The sequence below is a fragment of the Ailuropoda melanoleuca genome, chromosome X, assembly GCF_002007445.2.
Source record: "Ailuropoda melanoleuca isolate Jingjing chromosome X, ASM200744v2, whole genome shotgun sequence".
In the NCBI taxonomy this organism is placed as follows: domain Eukaryota; kingdom Metazoa; phylum Chordata; class Mammalia; order Carnivora; family Ursidae; genus Ailuropoda; species Ailuropoda melanoleuca.
This window is the reverse complement of record NC_048238.1, coordinates 50,396,584-50,417,659: the sequence shown is the minus strand read 5'-3', so window position 1 is coordinate 50,417,659 and position 21,076 is coordinate 50,396,584. Positions and strand designations below refer to the sequence as shown.

The following is a 21,076-nucleotide window of genomic DNA, read 5'->3' as shown; positions in this document are numbered from 1 at the left end:
AGCTTCCATAACCACCTCCCTGTCTCCTGATCCTACCACAGCCCGGGGAGAAGGCTCTTCTCCATGATCAGAGCCCCTCCCAGCAGCCAGCTCTGCTATCCCATCATTAGGACAAAGAGAAGCTACCAAAGGAGGGACCTGGTAGGAATTTCCAGAAAAGCAGGCACAGAAGGAAACAGTGACCCCTAAAGGGCCACAAATCTGGTATGGCCACCCCAGGCAGGGCATCCAATCCCCATGGATCGGCCTACATGCCAAGAACACACCCTTGAAGTCCGCTGCAGCCCTCGGTCCTTTGTGGCTAGACGCAGGACAAAGAGCAAAGGCAAGGAGAGAGGCACCTGCCTGCCCATTAGTCCTGAGCTCCCTCCTAAGCCTGAAGGAGGTGGGAGAGTGCAGTAACAAAGTCCGACATTTTAAATACCTGCACTATCTACCCGAGCCACAGAGGCAGAGGCCACAGGAGAGTGGCGAGCTGCCTGTTCCTCTCACGTGAGGCAGTGGCCTTAGCCAAGGTTGTTGGGAAGGAAACCAGCTCACTTGGGTGGGCACCAAGTTCCTTCACTGCTACTAGAGTCCTCTAGCCCCCTGCTATTCTAAGTGTGATCCCTGGACCAGCAGCGGCAGCAGCAGCAGGGACCTCGTTAGAAATGCAGAATCCCAGACCGAGTGAATCAGAATTTACATTTATAACTAGATCCTGAGTCGATTTGCATACACATTAAAGTTTGAGAAGCACTGGCCTGTATCATCCAACTCAAGGATTCTCACCCTTGGATGCACATTAAAATCAGCTAAGAAGCTTAAAAATACCAATTTCCTGGGGCCCCATCCTCAAAGGCTGATTTAATTGGTCTGTGGTGAGGCTCTTCAAATCAGCCCTTTAAAAAAGCTAAAGTATGGCGCATATTGAGGCCCACGTGACTTTTCCAACTCCCACAGATTTACGTGTCACAGCTGAGACTATGACCCTGATCTTTTATTTTTCTTTAAGGTTTTATTTTAACTCCAGTTACTTAACATACAGTGTTATTTCAGTTTCAGGTGTGCAGTACAGTAATTCAACACTTCCATTCGTCACCCAGTGCTCATCACGTCAAGTGCCCTCCTTAGTCCCTCTTTTTTCCATTGAGTTATGCCACTTGCCCTCAGATGCCAGGTAAACAAAGGGCTTAGACTCAAAGGAACCAACTCCAGGTCCCGCAGATTTTTCCCACCCTTCTGATAGAGTGGAGTTACAAGCCTGAGTTGAAATCCTGGTGCTGCCAGTCATGAGCTCTCTGACTTTGGGCAAGTTATTTAACCTCTGTAAGACTCAGTTTCCCCCTCTGTAAAATGGAGGTAATAGAGTCTAGTTGGAATTGCTACTGAGAGCACTAAGTAAAATACTGGAGAGAAAAAAACAAAACAAAACAAAACCCCAACCCTGACGCATAGTACAAGCTCTCCCTACTAACTGAAAGGTCCTAAGAAAAAAGAACAAACAGAAGAAAGAGGCCCAGCTGGCATTTCCTTTTGGGTCTGGAAAGTGGCTGCATCCACATTACTGTCAAAATTGCAGTCAAATGGCTCTGGGAAGTGAGGTTAGTTAGGAGGCAGTCTCAAAGACACCACAATAGCTCCAAAAGACAAAGGAGCCAAGGAGTTCCAGACTGAATCCCCAGCAAGTCCTCCCTGGCAGGAATCTGGAGAATGTGATGGGTTATTACCCAACAGGATGTCAGCGACACTGGCTCCCAACAATACACCACCTCGTGGAGGGTTGGGAGGCCCTGAGGCTCCCTCCCAGATGGAGCAGTCAGAGACATATGTCTTGGTGATTAAGGACTGAGCTAAAGCGCTTTGCGTTCATGCCTCCCACCTGTCCCAGCCTACTCAGGCTGGGGCCAGAAGTGACCACTCACCCTGAGGTTGGAGCCCAGGTGTCCCAGACTAAGGATTGCCTTAAGTGCTCGGCGGGGAGAGTGACACTGGGCAGGCTGAGGCGAGGGATGAAGGAATGCCTGCTTCTAGACTAGAAGCTAGTCCTGCTTCTACGTACAGATGTGCAGATTTCAGCCATTTCAACTGCTATATTCTGCAGGCCGTGCTCTGGCCAAAGCTAGGATGCTATGCTGGGACAGGTCAGGAATGGCACTCAGGTGGCACAAGCTGGATTCCACAGAGATTTAAGCCCAGACTCTCTCCCTGGGGAGGGTCCCAGCTGACCTGAACCATAAGAATTTGGGAAAGGGGCATACTCAAAAGCTCCAGAGTCCAATCAGGTCTCAAGGCCATACCCACAGGTTTCCTGGAAGGAGTGTCAAAGGAAAATGGCTGAGCAGCAGCAGATGATTTCAGAGATCAATGACAGGATCTGCACCTACACTTACACAGGCCATGCACAGGATCCTCGTAGCACAGAGCTTCTTTTCTATTCAGAGAAGGGTGGGATGAGGAGAAAAGCAGGGTTTCTGTTCCTGAAAAACACTAGATGAACAAGGGTAGTTTATGCACTCAGGGAAGGGGCAGCAACATCTCCCATGGAGGAAATGCAATAATGCTCAAAGATGATAGATAACTGAGTTGAAGAAAGAGCTTTTTCCAATCAAGCCAGCTTCCCTACTTGCTGCCTAAGTCATTTTAGCCAACTTGCTTCATTCCCTAAGCTTTGGATTTTGATCTATGTAGTGAGGACCAATAGCTTTCCTGCCTACCTCCGTGTGTGGAATGGGTCAGGTTTTGCCTGGTTTTGAAAGTGGCTGTATGAATGTTATCATTAGAGAGCCCTACTTTTGTTAAGACTACTTGAACTTGGCCTCTTTCTCTCTCCTGAAACTAATATTATACTGTATGTTCACTAACTGGAATTTAAATAAAAACTTAAAAAAAAAGACTACTTGACCTTGGTATGCACACATTCACAGCCTTTAAGGCTCAGTTCAGACTGTGTCCTACTTGTAAAAAAAAAAAATGAGCATGAGCTAGGAGTAAAAGAAAAGGGCAACCAAGTTGAGGGAGGTCAGGCCTCACCCAGCCAATATCACAAGCCCCACCCTCTTCATGCCACACTTGGGGGACTTGAGTCCTTCCGTCTTGTGGTCACTCAGTGGGCTTTGAGAGAGCTTCCCAGACCCCACTTCTGCCTACTCTTTCCCAACCCAAAACTCAACTCAGGCATAGGTACCAGGTAAGACTCAGGGCCCAGGACAAGCAATGGGTGGATGTCACAGAGGCCCAGATCAAACGGTCCTTGTTACTGCCAAAACAGTAACCTCTCAGCTCAGACTGCACATTATAATTTGAGAGCTTTTAAAAATTCCAGTGCCTGGGGGCGCTTGGGTGGCTCAGTTGGTTAAGTATCTGCCTTCGGCTCAGGTCATGATCCCAGAGTCCTGGGATGGAGCCCCATGTCAGGCTCCCTGCTCAGCTCCCTGCTTCTCCCTTTGCTCCACCCCCTACTCATGCTCGCATGCTCTCTCTCCCTCATAAATAAATAAATAAATAAATAAATAAATAAATAAATAATAAATAAAATCTTTTTAAAAATTCTGGTGCCTGGGCCCCAGTCATGACCAATTAAACTAGAATCTCTGGGAAAGTTTCCATCTGTTTTTGAGAGCTTTCCACATGATTCTAAAGTGCAGGCAAGATGGAGAACCGCTGCCCTGAGCAAACATGGCCAGCTAAAAAGCCACAGCGTAGGTCTCTGAAAAGATTCCAGCCAGAGGCCAGACTCAGGCCTATTCTAATCACTGGTCCATGTTCTCTCTAGGTTCAAGTGAAGGAGCAAGAGAGCAATGAGCAGTAATACGAATGCATATGGTGGGACAGGGGAGGGCGAGTCTGTGGGTGTTTGTGAAGGTAATCTATTCAAACAGTTAGCTGACCTACTCCAAAAGGAAGCTTTCAGCAAATGTGCTGATTTCCTTTGCCTTACTTTGCTTTCTATTTGGAAAGACATCTCCTTCATGGCCCTCACTGTAGGACAAGTGTCTCCCAAACAAGGTCTGGTATCAGCATGGTCTCTCCCACCTTTAGTGACCACAGGAGGAAAAGCCTGCGTTCTGAGGCAGTAGAGAAAGACCTGGGATGCCACTGTCTGTGTGATGACCCAAGTTTCCAAGGTGGGCTTTGTAAGGCCAAGCTGGTATTCCAGGGTGGCAGAAGGGCCCCCCAACTCTCCAGGTCCTGCTGCTATAGGGAAATGCTAAGTTCTGGCAAACAGCTTCTCAGCTCATTTCTCTTGGTAGATCCAAAGCCCTTTTCCTTTGCCCACCTTCACTCCTAGAGAGGGATCCTGTTTAAGGAAGAGATGTTGGCTTTCTGGCAGGGGCCAGAAATCTATCTCACTTGGCTCCAAGTGGTTATTAGCAGCTCCTTTCACCCTCCCGTAAGGATATATCTAAGGAGGCTAGGCCACAAGAAGTGTCCCCACCCAGCCTTGAGCCTTGGATCCCTCAGAGGCGGGGCTTCGTTCAACTTTGCACAAATGCTACAACAGATGACTGTCTGGCTATGCACCCCCCACACCGAGGGACAGAGGGAGAGGAGCCCTCACAAGGGCTCATAACAGCTGTCATGAATTTTACGACTGCCAAGACTTCCCCTCCTGACCTTGGACGGGACATTCAGGGGGGTCTGCGATACCCTGTCCTCTGGGAAATTGGGTACACTCGTCTCCCTGCTACTGCTGCTCTTAGCTGTAATTACAATTCTTACTAGATTCTTACAGGGGAGGAGTGCAAAGGGAAGAAAGACGCAAGACCGAAATAGCTTTCATCCCACATTCCAAACCTCACAGCAGGGGTGCCACAGTAAGGGCTGTTGGATTTCAAGCAGCTAGCTTGGCAGTGCTAACCACTGGCTGGCCTCTAGCTTGTTGGGTCGCAGGCAGGACTTGGGGCCCCTGCTGCACCTGTTGGGATGCCAGTCTTGATCTAAGCCAGGGCTACAGCTGGATGCCAAGCTCCTGGGCCCATACAAGCAACACTTTTGGAGTCTCCCTGTCAGAACTGAGGCACCACCAAGGCACACAGCCCAGGAAGGGACAGTACCATTTGACTGGATGGCAACATAGTGAAGCCACTGAATCTTCTTGCTGGCTAGTGGCAGGCTGACATGTGTGGCTCTCCATTCTGATACCCCTCTCTCCTTAACGCTCCATGTCCACACCAAAGCCACAGAGCCTCAGGGATTCTCGACCAGGGACAATGTTATGCCCCAGGGGACCTTTGACAATGTTTAGAAACATTCTTGGTCATCCTGTGGAAGGATGCTACTAGCACCTACTGAATAAAGGCCAGGACAATCCTCACAACAAAAGAAAGGCTGATTCCAGACCTGAAGTGTGGCACTGTGAGCTCAGCCTCCAGCTTACCTGGGGGCCTCAGGCACTTCCAGGTATCCCCACCCTTCCTTGAGGATGTCCTGAGGAATGAGGCAAAGACTGGATGCATGATTCAGCGGAGGTCCCTTGTCTGTGGACGCCAGCAGTCCTTTGCAGGCAGGGTCAGGTCAGCCAGGGACAGGTGGCAGTTTGAGTTTGGAGTTTTTATAAATATGGAAGTTACACAAGAAACCCCCAACTGCGCCCCTCTCCCCAAGAAGCTGAAGCCTGAGATCTGGTATGCAGCTTTAAGTGAGGGAGGCTCATGAGGGCCCTGTGGCTAAACCAGGCCTCTGGCCTCCCAGGGCTGCTTGAAAATTTGGGTCCAGAGTCCAGTCTATGGTCTCCTAGGCTGGCACTTGATACAGCAGGGATAAAGCAGGCAGCTGACATTCTTGCCCAGCCCAGGGCTTCCCTGTGACAGTGAAGGTTACTGCTGCCACCTGCTCTGCTACAGTCACTCCATTAGCTCTCTTGCCCTCAGGGAATCCTGCCCCCAACCCAGTCCCAAGTGCTCTGACAAGGTCATGGTTACAAGGAAGGACGGCTGTTTTCATCAGTCCTGCACTACTCCATCACCTCCAGTCGCCAGCCTGGAGGCAAGAGATGCCAGCCTAACTGGTCTGGGGCAGATGGTAGACCAGTGGTAACTGCTCTCCACCACGGTAGGGGTGGAAAGCTTATCGGATTGAAGGTCAGGAGAACTACATTCTAGCCTTAACTCTACTGGGAACTTGTTGGGTGACCTTGGGCAAGCCACCAACTCTGTCTGGGCCTCAGTTTTTCCATCTCCTAATGGCCGCTCACCAAAATCTAGACCCAGAGCAGGGGTATGTGTGATTTGCGCTGGCTGGTTCCGTAGGAGGGAGCTGTCCTCCTCCTGCACATTCTCCTCTGGGACACTCCAGTGAGGGTGTTCGGTGGGGACCAAGACAAAACCCATCTTCCCCTCCCGATCTGGCTCTCCTGCTCTCCTGCCTTCCAAGGCACCCGAACACCCAGGCTTAAACCACTAGTCATCCTGTTCTGTCCTCTCTTGACTCATGTATTTAGTCACCAAGTTCTATCGACTTTTCCATCAAGTGGTCACGGTTTCCCACGCCCAACCATGCTCTAGGTTGGCATGCCTGGATTACTTAAGCCCTCCAAGTTCCCGGCCTCTAGTCTCTCCTTTCAACAGGTGTCCTGCCAGCTTCTTCTTCTAAGAGCCCAGCTCTGACCTGGCCGCTCTCCTAGTCTGCAGCCTAGCAGGCTCCCCACTGCCCACAGCCCAGGGCAGACGCCGACTGCTTTCCACGTGGCACTTGAGGCCTTCTACACCCTAGACCCAGCCTGACTTGAAGCCGCAAACTCCCATTATCTATCAAGATGGAGGTCAAACGCCCCATGAAGTCTTCCTTCCCTGATGTCTCCCTAATCCCCTACCACTCAATGGCTCATTTAAATTAAATGGCCCATTACATATTTCCATTACCTTCTCAGCAGCACATGAGACTGTCTCCCCCATTCAACCAGAGTCTCACAGCATAGGGTCCTATTTGTCTCAGTATCCCCCCTGCAGTGTGGTAAGGGCTACAGAATGTTCTGGCAACACCTAGACAGGAAGTCCTGCTTTCCAACTAAACACTGTGTGGGCCTCTGACTCCACCCATTCCTCTGGCATCACTATAGCAAAGACACAGAACTGAGGAGACGCACCTGCAACTCAGCCAACTACATGACCAGCAAAACACCTTTGCCCCAGGCAGAAACCACCAAGGCCTAGAGGTGTAAAAAGGAAAAAATAATCTCTGCCTGAGGGTGAAGGCATTCTGGCCTCAAGGAGGCCTCAGCTCTTCCATCCCAAGCTCCTGCGAGGGCCTCCAAGCCTACATGAGAAGGGACATGCGCCATCTCCTGCTTCCTCTCTTGGCCTGTGAAGTCTTGGCACTCGCCCATTTTGACCCGGTGCCACCACTTCTACATCCCACCCCCCTTGCCTACTTCCTTTTCCTTTTGCTGAGGCCAAATATAAACTCCCTGGCAGGAAATGCCTTAAAGGAGCCTGGCCCCACCCTGAGATCCCGAAAAAAAAATCATCTCTGACAGAAAATGGGCCCGAAAGTAGTAGCCTCTTCACAGGGTCTGTTCCCCCCTCTGGAAGCCAGTGGTCACAAGCCTCCCCTGAGCCCTGCAGCCAAAGGGAGGGCTGTGATTCTGGGCAGAAAGGGGAGGGCCAGGGCCTTGGCTTTGTGGGCAGGGGGTGGCAACGTGCACGCTCAGGCCATGTGGGGTGAAACGAAGGAGAATCCAAATTGGTGACCGAACAGCTGTGTGATATCTAGAAACAGAGGTTTTCGGGTGCAGTGGGAAGACTAACAGGCTAGCAATCTGAGAATGTGGCTTTTAGTCTGGGCTTTGCTACTTCTTAGCTGTGGTTGTGTTCCTTATTGATAACAATACTTATGATACTGAATATAATTATGAGTAGTAATTAAGATAAAACACTAATATTTACTGAGTACTTACTATGTGCCAGGCCCTGAGCTAAGAACTTTACACAGATCAGACTGGGCAAGACTTAATTCTCTGTGCTTCGGTGTCCTTATCTGTAAAATAGCGATATGATTTAGCACTGACAACAGGAGGTTTTTGCAAGTATAAAATGAGATAACAACAATAACAACCAAAGGGTTCTGAGTCAGTGTTGTGTCCCAGGCATAAGTACTTTTTATATGGTTTCTATCACTGAATCTTGACAACAACCCTACGGGGAGTAAGTGCTATGAAATTTCTATTTGACAGACAGAAAACTAAGGCCCAGAGATATTGAGTAACTTGCCCCAAATCAGCCGCTAGGAAGTGGTGGGTCAAGATGCAAATCCAGGCAGTGTCGATCCAGAATCCTCCAAGTCCACCAGGTAGAATACTCTTCATCAGATAGGAGAAGTCACTTTGGCCGTGGACACAAGAAACATATACCAGAAGTTTTGCAGCATGAACACTTAGCCTGAAGTAACTTCCCATCAGTAGAGAAAACACTTGACCATCCCACATCTCATGTGGTCCCCATGGCAGCCCTGTTCAAAGCAGACCTATTGCACAAATGGGGAAACTAAGGTTACAGAAGTTCAAGTGGCTTCCACTGGACTGCAGATAGGGGCTAGGAGCCTGCATAAATGCCCATAGCCATCCTGTTGATCGGTTCCCATATGGTCTCCCTAGGCTCTGCCCTCCAAATCCACTCCTATTTGGTGCCAGGCCCCATGCTAAGCACCAAAGTCTAAAACTGAACAAAAGCCAAATTCTCTTGGAGCACCTGGCCAGAGGAGCTACCAGGCCCATACTCCCCAGGGAGGCAGAAGCTAAGATGGGGCTGTCCTCCGAAGTACTCCCTGGCCCCCGTTTGGAGGCAAGATCGCAGAGAATGTGCTCGAAAACAATGGAGCTAACAGCTGGTACAGCCTATAGGAAGGAAGTTTGTAGCCCCCCCCCAAGGGCCCTGAGGTGGGAACATTGTGGGGAAGGCTAGAGCTTCTGGACAAAAGCTTACCCCTCCAGCCCAATACCAGCATGGGCCACACCAGCTGGAGGGTTCACGAAAGTTAATGCAGCCAGCCTCCCACCTGCCCCTCACTACCCACACCTTTTAAATAACGAAAGCTGATTGTCAGGAGAGCTCGTTATAATGTCTCTTCTTCCCTGATGCCACCAAGCTCCCTATTCTCCACCCCTCGTGCTGGAAGGTGCTCATCAGGCAGGCCTGCCGCCGTCAGAACCACCTCCCCAGCTTCCACCTGCACACCGTCCCCCAACAGTGCAGCTCTGCTTTAGAGCCTCGATCCCCAGCCCTTTGATATTTCTCTCCTCTCCACCTGTCCGCCTTGGTGGGGAGGGGGCAAGCAAGGACCTAGGGACTGTGTGCCCAGGAGTGCCTGATCACTGGTGGGTAAAATAAGCAGTCAGGGGCAGAAGGGAGACCCAAGCCCAAGCTCAGGCCGCCTGGCCGGGCACCCAAGAAAGGGAGGAGAGGCGTGGCACTGTTGCTAAGGGTGTGGGGGATGGACTCAGCCTGCCTGGGTCCTGACCCCAGTTCCATCATTCCCCAGCCATGTGACCTTGAGTAAGTTCTTCTTTGAGCCTCTCCCTGCCTATTTCTTCATATGTAGAATGTGGATGAGGATAGCCATTCCTACCTTACAGAATCACCATGGGAGCTAAATAAGTTCAAACGTGTCAAGAATTTAGAAGAGTTCACTATTATCATTGTCATTATCATGGTCATGGTCATAAATGCCAGAAGGATCCCTCCCTACAGGTGGGTGTGGCCAAGGAATGCTTTTCTGGAGGAAGTGGAATCTGAAGGACAGAGAAGTCCCGACCTAAGGCCTAGGGGGCAGCATGTGTGAGCACCGCACAGGCCCGGGTCAGTGAAAAACAACAAGACAAGGTGGCAGAAAGTACCACTAAACAACAATAATTGTGAGAATTCTGTTCACATTGGACTTACTACTCAACAACCCCATGAGGTAGGTACATACAGCTCCATTTTACAGCTGACAAAATGGAGGCTCACAGAGATTACGTAATCTGCCCAAAGTCATCCAGTGTCGTTTATCCCAGAGCCCCTGCTCCCCCACCATGACACTTTCCTGCCCCAAGCTCCATGTATATGATTCAGCATGCCTTTTGCTTCATCTCCATTCTGGCCCCTTTCCCACACGCCCCTCTTAGTTTTTCCCATTTAGAAAGCCCTGCCTAGGTGGGGGCTGCTCAGGCCAGACGTCTGGGGCCAAGCACTTCCCAAACTGCCTGCTCATAGCCCCAGCCTGGCTTGACCTTGGCCTGGAGCAGAAAAGCTGGCTGCAAGTGCGTGTCTCACACCTCAGACAGGCCAGCCTTGGGCCAGCCCAGATAAAGGACAGGAAATCCTTGGCCACCTCCCCTGGAGGTTGCTCCCTCTACCATGGGAACGGAGTTGCAGCCTGGGCAGAGGTTCCCCTGTGGTGAGGAAGCTGCCGAGTCAGCCCTAGCTGCCTTGGCTGCCGGGTGTGGTTTGGGGGAAATAGGGAGGGCTGAGCATCAGGAGACCTGGGCTCCAAATCCTCCCTCCTCGGAGACCAGGTCCTTGACCCATCTGGGCCCCAGGTGGGCATCAGCAAGGATCACACTGCTTATCCTCCCAGGCTGCTCTGAAAACAGAACAGAATCGTGGAAGTGAAAGTGCCTTGGAAATGGAAAGAAATAGGAAGACTCATCGCAGTCATCATCGTCAACTGCAAAGGAGGAATGGCTAAGTTGGTGTTTCTCCCTGTCTGATTCATCCTTCTAGGCCCCACTGTGGGCATGGCTCATACTCATTTCCGGCTTCGATGCTCCTCAAAATATCCCCTTCCCCCCCCCCACCAGCTCAAGGGAAGGAAAGCAAGTGGCAGGAAAACAGGATATACTGGCAGCCCCCACAGGGTGTACTCCAGTCAACTCATCAAAAGGGAGCACCTCCTCTCACCAGACTTGCCCTCTGCTATGAGGGCACCAAGAAGAAGGCCCTAGACTCCAAGGGCTCCCCAGTCATGACAGCTGGCCGGACCAGACCAACAAACATCAGAGAGCTGCATGAGGTGTTTGGACCCAGGACTCTGGGGGTTCAGAAGGCACCTGCTGGAGTCACCAGAAAAAGATAACAGAGAAGTCTTGTAGAAAAGTTCAGGCTAGAAATAAACAGAGGGGAGTGAGGGACTTCCAGAGCCCCATTCCCCATTCCCAGGGCCCCAAACAGTAGCATGTGCAGAAGACAGTAACGAGGCTGGGAAGGGAACTGGTCTCAGGTCCCCTGAGAAGTACTTGGAGGAACAGAGGCTGTTTGGCCTAGGGAAGAGGCAGGGGTACTTGGGTTCCATCCTCAGACCTCTGCAAGTCAGAGAGAACAGACACTGGCTAGGTGGTCCCAGGGGGCAGAGCTGGGACCCAGGGCTGTAGAAGCCACAGGGATATGGCATTCAGTTCAACATAAGCAAATGCTTTTGGACGGTCCATGAATGAAAGCAACTGCTTTGAAACATTGTGCTCCCAGGTACCAAAGGTGGGGGCACAAGAGCTGCACAAATACCTGGTGGGAAGATCTGGGTTCACAAGGAGAGTGGGACCGAGTGTCCTCTAAAGGCCCTTCTCCCCGGAGCTCGGTCTGCTCCCTACCTCTGCAGTATTGTGGGAGAAAGCATTAAGGTGACTGACTGAGGCTGGCTAAGCCCTTGGCCGCTTCCCACAGAGACCTGGGATCCCAGGAGCACCTTGGGCTGCTACTACCCAGGGAGAGCAGGTCACTCATTAACTTGTGGCTGAATGGGTCAGAGGGTGGCCACTTGGGACACACACAAACATGGGGAGGGGGCTGGAGAGCTAACTGCACAAAAGCCCATGCTCAAGGAAAACTTAAGCTGTGGCAGTTCAAGGCCTGGTCAGCCCAAACTGACCAGTCAACTGGCGAAATTTAGTGACCAGGCCTGACAGAACTTAAAGCCAACTGACCTTTGTCTTGTGGACAAGCAAAAGGTTTTGGCTGGGAATGCATAATCTTACAGCTGCAACGGAGCCTGAGAGACCACTGAGTGCATGCCACCTGCCCTGCCAGTTTTTAAATGGTGGAAACTGAGGCCCAGAGAAAGCAAATGTCATTCAGGTAGAGTAGCTACAGAGAGGCACAACCAGAAGCCAGGCTTGCGGACTCTATAGTAGGCCCACACGGTTCCGAAATGCTGGTTCTTTCTCTTCTCACTGAAATTTCAGAAAACTGCTTGGGGTTCAGAGCTTTCTGAATGGGACCTGGCCTGACCCTTCCCAATTCCCACTGCTTGTCAAGATACAGGCTCTCGGAGGAAGGTCTCTTCCTCCGCCACAGAGGCCTCAGCCTTACAGCAGCAGCAGCAGTGTGGCTGACAGCTCATGTCCCTGCCTAGCGAGGAGGAGGGCCCCACAGCTGTACTGAAAACAGACACACAAACAGTCCCACTAACGGCAGATCCTTTGGGGGGGGGTTATTTCTCACTCTTTCAAATTGACCTTAGGGGGTCAAGTGCTCCTGGAAACACCCCCAGCCCCTTCTGACTCTGATGACTAAAGATCCCCCTAACCCCACTGCCCATCCGAATCGCTATCAACTCAACTCCCTTACCCTCTCGATAACCACCCAGATGAATGTGTGTCTTTCAGCAACGTGAATAACAACTTCTGTTTGCCCAAACGAAGACAGAGGGGCAGACGTTTAATTGGCCCCAGAAGTTCCTGTGAAGGAATGTTTGTTAGTGTCCCCTTGGGGGAGGTGAGGGTTAAGATGGGATCCCCTTAAGGCCTGGGATGGACAGGGAATTAGTTAATGGCCATCCCCCAGAGGTGACTTTTCAAGGTGGTTATTATGTGGCTCAATCATTAACCAAGCAGTGGCAGGACCCCAGGCTTGTTGGAAAGGAGCCACTCCTTTCCCAAGGACAGCCCAAGAGCAGGAGGCTGCAGCCAGGGAGAGCGCTCATGGGGTCTCGCCAAACCTCTCACAGCCTGCTCTGGAGCAGTGGGAAGAGAGGCCTGGACGAGGGAAGCTCTCCCTCAGCTCCACATGGGGGTGGAGGAGGGCTGGCCCGGATGTGGAGGAAGTCAGCACACCCTTACTGAGGCGGAGGGAAAAGGGAGACAGTGAGGGTTTTTATCATGAATGAGAGAGGAAGCTCCAAGCTGGGCCTTGGTGATTAGATGACAAGCTGGGAAAGACGCTCATCCTGAACGCATCCTGTTTTGCTCCAAAGTGGCCTCAGGGGCCAGGGGAGGGGCCAGGAGGAGAGAAGCCTCCCAGGAATTCTCCCAGGCCTGCTGACCTCAAGCTCCTGGGTGGCCCTGGAACTGGGGAGGCAAGTGGGAGAGTTTACCCCATTTAACGCTAGAAGAGCAAGGCACAAAGTTTTCACAAGAAGATTCCACAAGTCGGCCTCCGGAGCTGCAGTCCCGGAGACTGTGGCTAGCACTGTAAAATGAGGGGCTAGGGCTCCCTAATTTCTCCAGCTCTGACTTTGCCTGGGCCTCTCTTCAGAGCTTCAGCTCAAATGTCACTGCCTCACCTCTATCAGTCACCTTCCCCTCAGTCAAAAGCAAGGGTTCCCTAGTCAGGCCTCCCCGGGCAAGGGCAAAACAGCCCCCTCGACCATTGGAAATACGAACACTGTCAGGATATCTGATGATATTAAGGGGCCATTCTAGATGTGCTAATGGTACAGTAGCTATTTTTTTAGGAAGCCTTATCTTTAAGAGATATATATTGAACTACTTATAGATAAGTTGATAAGATGTCCTGGATTTGTTTCAAAATAACAAGAAGGAAGGTGAAGTTAAGATGGAGCAGTTAATAGGCAGGATTATAGCCGTGGGCTGATGGCTGTTGAAGTCGGCTGATGAGCACATGGAGCCTTATTACACTCATTGTCTCTTTTATATTATATTGATATATATTCAGTATATTGTATTGAAAGTCTTCATAATGATTTCTTTTAAAAAGTCCTCACTGAGGTAAAGACTATGTAGGCCTTGAATTATTTATGCCACTAACCCCCAAACTACATGGTAGATTCCCTGAGGGTGGGGGTTACACTCTGTGTCCTCTGCAAGACCTAGCCAAGCTTGAGCTTAATGACCAAAAATTTGTACCAGTACTTGGTAGTTTACAAAGCACTTAGCCATGGATCCCCTTGTTTAAGCCAGTGAAGTGGAAACAGTGGGGAGAAATCAAGAGTCGAGAGTCCGAGAGGTCACAAGTGGAGCAGGGCAGCCTCTATTTAAACCTCCCGTATGTCCAGCTCCCAGTCTCCTGTGCTTTGCTCCACACCACCCTGGATTCCTGAGAAACTTAACGCCCAGTTACCTGTACCAGTGCCCTGAGGGTTGGGGTAAAAGGGACAGCAATCAGCTACATGTTGAGTTCCCAAAGTGGAGCGTTGGGCAAGAGGAGACTCAACACACAAACACAGCATTTCAGACCTGTGACAGACTGATTCGAGGACTAGTCCCCCCCTCCTCACATACACACAAACCAAGACCGCGGCTCACAGATGAAAAGAGCCTTAGGAAACACTTGACACCAGCAAATGCGTGCCCAGGCCTGTGCTCGACTACTTTGTTTAGGGTTGCAGGTTGGGGGAGCTCCCACTTCCCATCCTAGAGCCCTTGTATTTTTGAGATCATTTATCTCTGTTTTATCTGATAATAGCCTCCCAAGGGCCCAGGGCCCAGGGCCAAGACACTTGATCTTACCCAAACTTGAAGCCCAAAGAAAAAGTTCTATTTTACCCAAGCCAGAGGCAATTCCTTCTTCCAGCCCAAGACCCCTTACCCCACCTTCTCCAAAAAGGTAAGGGCACAGTCTGCTTTCATTAAGCCTGCCATCCACTGAACCTGAACTTTCCGTGGCTGGACCAGAGAACTCCAAGTGTGTCCTAGCAGAAAAGCACCAGCAGCTGCAACAGCATCCAGATTAGAGATTCCATCCTCTCCTCCCTTTGGAACCTTCTTGCTTTTGTGTTGCTGCTGGTATCCCTGTAGCTGGCTCCAGGGGTCCTCCTGCTCCCTCTCCAATCCCTAGCCCCAGGGCAGAATTTTAAAACTTCAAGAAGGCAGAGAGGGTCAAAGTTCAGACCCCTTTGTGCCACTTTCTTTGCTCCTGTGCTCAAAGTCAGGAGGTGTGCTTTAATAAGAAAGGCCATTCCATCCACCCTGCACAACTCATGCCCCACTCCCCAGCCGACACAAGATACACAGCCCCTTTATGCACCTTCTGCCCCTCTTCTCGCTCTAAACACCTCCAGCTATCTCTCAACTCTGTCTCCTCTCCGGATGGGGGAGGGGAGCTGCAGATGCTCAGGGAAGTTAACATACTTCTCTAAGAGTTGCTTAAGAGGTGGACAGAAGGCCAGCGAAGAGGGGAAACGGAATTCTGTCCATGTGGTGTTTTCTAGTCCTAATGACAGAGGTCCAAGGAGCAAAAATTCCAAACCCCAAATCCAGAACGAAATTGGACAGAGGTCAAATCCCGGAAATGAGGACCAAACCCGGAAGGTCCAGCGATACAGCAGCTGTAGCTTTAGGGTCAAAGAACCCCCAACACCATCATTCCCATCACACTCTTATCCACTTGCTCCATCAACCATTCATAAACCACCGGCAGCCATCCCTCTTTCTCTATGCCCTTGGGCTGTCTGCCTTCCCATTCCCAGATAGAAATTGTCTTCCTTTTATTCCAGGCAGATGGGAGTGAGGGGAAAATTCATAGCAGTAAGAAAAGACAGTGGGTGGAGACAGCAACCCTTAGAGTGGGGGCGGGAACAGGTCCCACAGTAGGAGTCAGGGTTTGAAAATAGCCCTGGGTGTGATTCATCACCCTCTCCTCCTAGGTGGGCAGACCTCGGGGCTCCAAGGGGGACAGAGACAAGCCAGGCTTCTCCAGCCCAACCTCTGGGGTCCCAGGCTCTGAGTTGGCCCCGCTCCTCCCCACCTTCAGTCTGGCTGCTGTCCTGCTCACCTTCCCACCACTACTAGTTTTCCAGCTGGCTTGGCTGTATAATCACCGCAAAGCTTTCCATCTGCATAGCTCCTGTCGCCCCAAGCATCTCAAAGGCAACCTTTCACCTACCAGTGAGGAGCCTGGACTCGCGGGACAAGTCAGAATGTCATGGAAAAGACTGGCCCTTTAGATATCAAAAGCCAGCCCTCCACCTGAAGCTGAGTGCAGCTCAAAGTGCAGTTGAAAACACTGACCCACAGAAGCAGCATGACTCACCTAAGGTCACATGAATTAGTGGTTGAACCCCAGTTTCCTGAGTCCTAATTCAGTGCTCCACTTTAAAGAGTCTTGGGAGAGGAGAAATGGAGAGAACCCCAGACTACCTAATTTGGAAATCCCAAAAACTTCCACTAGAAGGAAGCCTTTCCTCAGAGCTTCTGTAATCCAAACCCATTTGGGACTTCATGGGGAAACTGAGCCGTGAAGGACGCGACTTATCCAAAGGTTTTCACTTGATCCCCACAGCTTCTTTAGTACCAGGAAAGTCCAGAGCTCTTCTCAGAAGGGAGGACAATGGCCAAGGGGAAAGCCCACAGGGCCCGACCGGGGATTCCTGGAAATGCCCTCAAAAGCAGAGGAAGGAAAAGGGTAGGCGAGGTGGCAGAGAGCCCGAAGGGCTGCCACCCCTGCCCAGTTCCAGTCCCCCTCCAAAGCCCCTGAGCTATGGCTCCAGACTGCGGCCAGGCCCGGGATAACGGACGGAAAGGCTTCTTCTACCACCCGACTCGCGGAGCTTCCCTCGGGAGAAGCGCTGCCAGCGGGCTCAGGGACTCCCCGAATTTCGGCGACTCCTACCCCAAATCCCCGGGGGCGAAGGTGGCTCGGCAGCTTCCTCCGCGTCTCCGTCCGGCGTGCGCTGCCCTGCCGAACCGCTAAAAGCGGGGGCGGGCCAGAGCGCGCCGGAGACTAGGCCGAGCGACGGGGCCCGGGAGGCCCCGTTGGTCCGGATTTTTGCCTGACGTCGCCCCAACTCCTACCTGGAGGCCGCGTCCACCACTTGGGGTTCGAGACCCTGACACAGCGGCCAGTGGGCCAGGAAGGACGGCTCCCGTCCGGGGCACGCACGGAGCCTGGGGCTGGCCGGGGGTAAGGGTGCCAGCCAGAGGAGCAGCTGCCGCGGCTGCTTAGCTGTTGTCAACCCGAGGCCACTTTCGGCGCAGGTGGGGAGGGGACGGCGGCGAGTTGGGCGGCAGAGCCCCGCCCACCTACGGGACCCTCGGCCAATGAGGGCGCAGTCCGGCCCACCGGACTCCGCTGAAAGTCGCCCAAATTGTGGTGGGCGGGGCTCTGCCTTCTAGCTCCTCCAATATCCGCGCGGCTGCCTCTTCCTCAGGTCACACCGCTGGTGGGGAGGGGGTAGGCGGGGAGAAGTCGCAGCCAGAGCTAGCGACGGAGGGTGAAGGAGCGAGCAGCTGGCCAGGCGCACAGACTATTTATTGGGCTCTGAATGTGCCTGGCATCGTATGGGGGATTTAAATACATGTGCCATGTGCACGTGAAGGTTCAGTGGCTTGCTGTGAATAATTTATGGGGAGTTCAGGAGACAACTTCAGTGAGATCTCTGCTTAGTACGGGCAGCCAAGAGAGAATCTTGGACATTAAATATTTGAGCAGGAAGTTGCCATTCCCACCTTGCTCAGGCCCCAGCATTCTGCAACTTCCCCACTACCCCCAGCTCTCTGTCTTAAGTCCAAACTCTACATCCGCGGAGAAATGCATGGACAACTTGGGGCATATACATTAATCATGACAGGCGAGGGCTCCTAAGAGTGTGACATCAGAAAGCTGGTTTAAATTCAATAAGAAACAGAGTGTTAAGATTTGATTTCTCTCTTGCCTTTCCTCACAAGGGTCCAATACAAGTTCACTACCATGACTTCATTGTTGAATTGAGGACTCCTGTTCGCCGGGACTGGGAGTACTCCAGATGACATGCCATCCAACCGCCATCCTCCACATTTACAGATAGAGAAACTGAGATGAGATGACTCACTCAAGCTAACCCACCAGATCCATGGCAGGGATAATACCTGCACATGGGTTGTTTTCTCCATACGTAACAGATGGGAGAAATGAAGCTGAAGTTTCTGGAAAGCAGGAGCCACATCCATCTAATTTGTTTGCTAGAGTACCCAACACAGGCGAGAGCAAAACTTCATGTTTATTAGGACAACTTTGTTAAGGTCACCCAGGCAATGGCAAAGACAGACATAGCCCCGGGTGTCCCCCTCCTGTCTGGTCTTCAGACAAATTGGAATTCTCCCACCTTCCTTCCCTGCTAGCCCTGATGAGAATCAGAGGAGAAATGATGAAGCAAGGCTACCCCCAGGGTGCACCCCTTCTTTCCGCTCAATGGCAAGACGGGAGCTGGCACTTTGTTCAAGATGTGTCATGTCCCTGTGGGTCTTGGAAGTAGATGAGACCTGTATTCCAGAGCTCACTTCTAGAAACAAAATCCTACCCAGAGTCAGGAACCCCCTGTAATGGGTGGGAAGGTAGACGACCTCCTTCCTGAGGCTGGGCCATTATATTTGCAAGCATCCCTAAGGTCCTGAGTTGGGGCCAAATTTATCTTGCTTCTGGAAAATGCTAAAAGGGTATGAAAGTGTGGGTCCTGAACAAACTGAGGGCTTCAGAGGGGAGGGGGGTGGGGGACTGGGCTAGGCAGGTGATGGGTATTAAGGAGGGCACGTATTGCATGGAGCACTGGGTGTTATATGCAAACAATGAATCATGGAACACTACATCAAAAACTAAGGATGTACTGTATGGTGACTAACATAACATAATAAAAAATTATCATAAAAAAAAGAAAGTGTGGGTCCTGCAGTATCCTAATAGCTTCCCTAAGGGAAGGAAGCCAGGTCAGAGCTGATTCCATCCACTGCATGGCACCAAGCACAGTGCCCACAGCAGTTTCTCAGTAATGCTGAAAGATATTCAAGGGACAACCATGAAGAAATTGCAATCATATAAATAATGACCAAACCCCACTAACCTTTTAGTAAATACATTTAACTGACTCAGAGATGATGGATTCTGAGACACCCAGTTCTTGAAGAAAAAAAAAAGTGATCAAACCAGACAACTAAAAAAGAGAAAACTACAGAAAGCACAGAAACTACAAAAAAGCAATTGCTACAAATAGTAGAACAAGAATTTCACAGCGACTGGCATAGAGTAGGTACTCAATAAAAACATCTTTTGAAGGACTAAGTGAACACAATAGTCAGGAAAAGCTACAATCCTAATATCTGCCATGCATATTATGACATTTTTAAATGGCTAAGCAAAAAATAAGTAAATAAAATAAAATGGCCCAAGCAATGTCTAGGCTATTTCTTTGGGTCTTTCTTGATATCCTTCTCTTATCCCATGAGCTTCGGAAAGGCAAGAAATCAGCCTCTTTAGAAGGAGATAGCTCGTTCCCTTCAATCCTTGCTCCCTGATCTACCCCCAGGCCCTGACCTAAGGCAGAGTCTTGCATGGAACAGACAGACAGTAACGGTGCCTGGAACAGATGAGGAAAGGGTACCTTTTCACAGTCTCCTTTCTGGGTTGCATCTTGAGTGGCTCTGGTGATAACTGGAGCCTTAGGTCCTGGGTGTCCCTTTTCCCACAAGCCCCCAGTATTGCCTGTGTATCCTATAGTGCTGCTGCTGCCGCTGCCTTGGCTGCCTGCTCAGCCATTAAGCAGGGAAACAGAGCGCATGAGGGCAGGCTGAGGGCAGGGGGCAAAGCCTTGGGGTGCATGTATGCATTTCTATGCCCTAGATATGGGGCTTCCCTCTGTCTGCCACTATCAAAACCCAGTTGTGTCATACAAAGAGCAGTATGATGGATTCTGGAGCCAGACAGCCCAAGTACAAAACCCAACTCTGCTCCTTACTAGCCGTGTGACCTTGGGCAAATTACTTTCCACCTTTCTGTGCCTCGGTTTCCTCACCTGTAAAGTGTGGATGATAATCACAATCCTGATCTTATATGGCTGTTAAGCAGATCCACGGGGCTAAATCGCACTTTGAACGGTGGCTAGCTCACAGTAAGTCCTCTTAAGTGTTAGGTATGGTGACAGAGGCACTGAGCAATGAAGTAAAAGAGTTGGGTACTACTCCCATTTCCACCACTTTCTGGCTGTGTCACCAAAGGGAAGTCATTGTGCCACTCCACACATCAGTGTCTTCACCTGTAAAATGAGGATAGAGCGTAGCTGCTAGCAGGCACAATGAAGACAGTGGATGTGAGGGTGTACTGTAAAGGGTGGTGGCAGGTGATGGGATGGCCAAGCAACGTGTTGGACAGGTCAGCTTTTTTCCAAGGCCAATCAGCTCCTTTCTTCTAGGAGATGGCAGAGAGAAACTCCAGGTGCTGTTCCTGTGAGCTACAACCCAAGATACTTGGGTCGCAATAAGTGCCCAATAACTTCTGGTGGCCCCCACAGCCCTCCCTGCCTAGGAATGGGGACTCTTCAGGCTGTTGCAGGCATAGCCCCACTCTGGAATGGCTGACGGTAATGAAACAGGTGCTTCCCCTACTCTTTCTCCATGGAGCTAAAGAAGCAGCAGCAAATAACTCCAGGTTTCCCAGCTGAGAAGAAAGAAGGGGGGCAGGAACCATGAAGGGAAAATGAATTATACTTGGACCAGCCCCGTGCAGCACACAACCACAGATGCCCTCACACTTGCACACACATTCCCGCGTACCTCACTGAATGCCCACCAAGTCAAGCCTGGGACAGTAAAGGCCTGCTCTTCAAAGATTTGGGGCCCCCACCCAGCTTCAGGAAAGGGGGCTACTGATCAGATCCCCACAACATAAGACAGTTTACAGCTCATAAAAAAAAAGTCTCAGGAACCACGCCATGGCAGGGGCATTTGCACTAAAAGGGGCAGCCAGAGCAGGACCAATGTAGGAAGAAAGGGATTTGGTAATGGGAGGGGCTTGGAAAGATGAGGGGCAACAGGCCCTGCTCTGCATTGCTAGGTGGGAGTAGGGAACGAAGCTCAGTCCTGGCAGGATCCCAAAGACCATGTCTCAGCCCACAGCCCTGGAGACCACTGTAGCTGTGCCCACCTCACACTCCAGAGCACCCTGAAAGGGGGAGCCCCGTGCTGGGCTGGGAGGAAAGCTGG

General features: G+C 51.1%; 1 protein-coding gene across 4 annotated transcripts in view; it reads right to left on the bottom strand.

Annotated features, from left to right (window-relative positions):
* The window catches only part of STARD8 (StAR related lipid transfer domain containing 8), a 76,872-nt gene that overhangs the window by 15,363 nt on the left and 40,433 nt on the right, over positions 1-21,076 (bottom strand). For 2 of the 4 annotated variants that reach the window (XM_011217613.3, XM_034649145.1), the window contains exon 1: positions 16,922-17,078. The exons of the other annotated variants lie outside the window; for them this stretch is intronic. The gene's annotated coding sequence lies outside the window, so the exon portion shown is untranslated. Of the gene's footprint in view, positions 1-16,921; positions 17,079-21,076 lie in introns of those variants that run through there. 4 annotated transcript variants of the gene reach the window in all.